The following is a 3,868-nucleotide window of genomic DNA, read 5'->3' as shown; positions in this document are numbered from 1 at the left end:
CATGGGCAAAGTCTTGATTAACTCAATTAGTCACTAATCAGTAACAATAGTCAAAGTATTCAAAGTACAATCAGTCATTTATTCAGTTCCTTGACCAGCTCTCTGGGGAGGTCCTGCTCCATACTGGCATTCACATGGTCTGATCCATGTCAGCTCCTTCACCATTTGTGCTCCAAGGAATTCAAGGCTCAACCAAGCCACAAACAAAGTCTCAGTATCCTGGTCATGCTTCAGTCTCCTGGGCTCCAGATTCCGGATTCCTGGGCTCCTGGCTCCAGGCTCTGGGCTTCTGTTCAGAAGAAGCTCCACCACCACAAGTTCTCAGGACTCAGTTCTCCATTCTTCTGTAGCTGTTCTGCCACCAGATCTCAGTCTCAAGGAAATTCTGATTGTGCCTCTCTGGGGCTTTTCTTATATACACAGTATTACCTACTTCACTTCCTTCATCCAACCTCTTCCTGTTACATCAGTTAACAAGAGACAGGAGTTCATACTGTCTGTTCTGACAATCAGAGGCTTGATCAGTTACTAAGTGTTAAGTACCTGCTACTTTTGCCAACACAAAGGGATCTTCAAATTCAAAATTACATTGCTATTACAATGGATTAAAGAGTTATATCAGTTCACTTTAGTGAAAGGAAATGAATGGAGTTTTCCCAACTCTATTATGAAACTGATGCTATTTCACGGTCATGATTATACTGGACCTCATTTTAACTGCAGGTCTGACATTTGCTCATCATTCTCATCAAATCTGCAGATAATGAAGCTGGCAGATTGCTAACATACTAGATGACAGAATTTGACCAAAATAAACCCAAACAAACCAAAAAAAACCCTTACCAGGCCAAAGCACTGGGCAGAATTTAGTAAAATAAAGTTCAATAGATATAAATGATACACTGGAATTTTTAAAAATCAATTTTTGAGGCATAGTGATTATCATAACCCCCTAATATAGAAGCAAGGAGAGGCAGCAGTTTGACAGAAGAAGACCTGGAGAGTTCAGTAGACCACAAATTCAAGGAATTAACAGCATGATTTAGCAACCAAAAAGGCTAATTTGATCATTTGAACTATATTGAAAGAGTCACAGCTTCCAGGAATAAATGTTGATCCCTCTGTGCTGTGCCTTGATCCTCTGTGATACCTCTGTAACCAGGTGGCTAAGTGGAGAAAACAGAAGATTTGGAGTCAAGAAGACCTGAATTTGAATCCCATATACTAGTTGTGTGACCCTAAAAGTGTCACTTAACCTCTCTGTGCCTCAGTTTCCTCATCTGTAAAATGGAGGTTAAAATAGCACTTTACAGAGTTGTGAGGATCAATTGAGTTAACATATGTAAAGTGCTTTGTAATTCTTAAAGCACTATAAAAATGCTAGCTATTACTCCTCCTCCCCAGTTCTGGGCTTAAGAAGTACATCCATGAGTTGGAGAGAACCCAGAGGAAGACAGAATAATTGCTGGGCTTTATTTCCATGTCATATCAGGACTGGTAAAAGAAACTATTATTTAGGAACTGGAGATTCTGGGGGAAGTGAGAGCTATATACTTAAACATTTGAAGTACTGTCCTATGGAACAGGGATGAAATTTATCCACCCTGACCTCAGGGGTCAGAGCCAGGAGCAATAAGTGGAAGAAGCCAATGTAGATTTGATGCCAGGAAAAACTTCCTAACAATTAGAGCTGACCCAAAGTCGAATGGGCTGCCCCAAAACGTGTGGGTTCACCCTCTTCAGAGGTCTGTAAGTATCATTTGGATTACCCTCTATTGACTATGTTATAGAGGGATTCTTTTAGGTGTCGGTTGGCCTAGATGGCTGCTGGGGTTTCTTTGAGCTCCAAAATTCTGCAGCTCTGTGATATGAAGTATAAATAGCAGCCTGTTTGCCTCCTAAGCAATGCAACATCTTGCTGCCTACATATCACTTTTGTGTGGCCTTTGTTCCTATGACTATACAATCCATAATACGAGGGAAAAAAAACACTGGAAAAATTCTGAAACAGAACAGAAAAATCTTCTGTTCACCCATCACTTCGATGAATGGTGTGGGGAAACCAAGTTGCAATCATTGTCTGCAGACTCTGACCACAGTGTGCCAGCATTTCTCTCCTGAGACGGAAATCTTTTGATGGTGGTGACTAGATTAGAGTTGCAAAGTGAGTGAGAAGATGTCATTTGGGAATGTTCTTGTTGAAATAACTCCTCCAGATGGTAGAGAGAGATCCTGGCTATGTTTGTTCTCTGGGACTCAAATGCCTTCGAGATAGGCAGCTGTTTATAGGGAAATGTTCACCACAATGAATTACTCAGAGGGAGGAGGTACTCTTTAAAGCTCCTCACATGAAATTCCTAATTTCTTAAAGAGCTAGACTTCAAGGGACTTAAAAATTCAGCAAAACTAACCCTTTGACCAACATTGCAGGTATTCTTCTGCCCAAATGCTTATTCACAATGATTTATATGAATTTAACGCAGACTCTGGGCTCACTCTGTTGACCCCCCAACTCCATTGGCAGGTTAGCTACACAGAGCAAGGTTACTTCTCCCCCTCTGGGTTCTAGAAGTTCTAGAAGAGGGATGGATGGTATTTTTTCTAATACCCCTTATCTCATTTGTCTCCCTCCATATTATTCATCCAGTTACTATTAGATTTTATACATACATATCCAGTTACTATATAGATTATATAATATCTATATATTACTATATAGATGATATATATATATATACATACTATATATATCATCTCCCCCAATATTAATTGCTAGTTGATTTTTCAATATAAATCATCTAATTAACATTAATTAATACATTAAAAGGAATGTTTACTGAGAAGTTATAGCAAGAACTTACAAAAACCTCTGAAACCTGGATTGGATTCTCCTCTACTTTGGTCTCTAGGGAAAATGGACCCACAATTAAAGTGGTTGTTACAAGCATTCCTCAGTGCCAGGTGCTCCATGCTTTACAATTATTATCTCATTTGGTCCTCACTACAACCCTGGGATGTAAATGCTATTATTATCCACATTTTACAGGTGAGGAAACTGAGGAAAACAAAGGTTTAAGTGACTTGTTCAGGATCACACAGGTAGTTAGTGTCTGAGACCAGATTTGAACTGAGATACTCCTGACTCCAGGACTGATACTCTACGCATTTTGCCACAAAGTAATTGAGGAGGGGAGCACTAATAATTTGGGGGGATTAGGACAAGCTTCTTGTAAAAGGTAGCCTTTGAGCTAGAAACTTCTACAAACTAGAAGTCACAAGAGGCAAAAATGAGAAGTATGTCTATTTTAGGTATGAGGGACAGCCTAGGCCTACATAGGGAATGTTATACACATGGAACAGCAAAAAAGTCAGTATTGTGTATGAAGGAGACTAATATGTAATAAGACTGAAAAGGCAGGCTGGAGTCAGATTGTGAGGGGCTTTCAATGTTGAAATATGATTTTATATTTTATCCTAAAGACTATCAGAACTTCTTGAGCAGGGTAGTGCCATAGATATCTAAAATATTTCTAAGATACTGCATGTAGATCTACCAAGGCAGACCCCACCTTTCATTGCAACACAATCATACATGCCAAGCAAGGAAAAATGGATCATCTTCCCTCCCCTTGTCTACTGTTTTGACTCAGAAAACCTGCTTATCCATAAATGATGGTCATGTGTTAGGAAATGATGATGTCAACTGAGTTTAAATTTGGCTTTTTTCCAAGAGGAGTCAGGCACTGACAAATGAACAAATAAAAGTTGGGTAATGTGAAGGAGATACTACTTAAGTAACATTCATCCATCTGTCCATCCACCCATCCATCCATCCATCCATCCATCCATCCATCCATCCATCCATCCA

This window comes from Petaurus breviceps, unplaced genomic scaffold (genome assembly GCF_028583685.1).
Source record: "Petaurus breviceps papuanus isolate PSGF00001 unplaced genomic scaffold, PetGlider_PUasm1.0 126, whole genome shotgun sequence".
Taxonomy (NCBI): domain Eukaryota; kingdom Metazoa; phylum Chordata; class Mammalia; order Diprotodontia; family Petauridae; genus Petaurus; species Petaurus breviceps.
The sequence above is the reverse complement of the archived record's forward strand: the minus strand, read 5'-3'. Positions refer to the sequence as shown.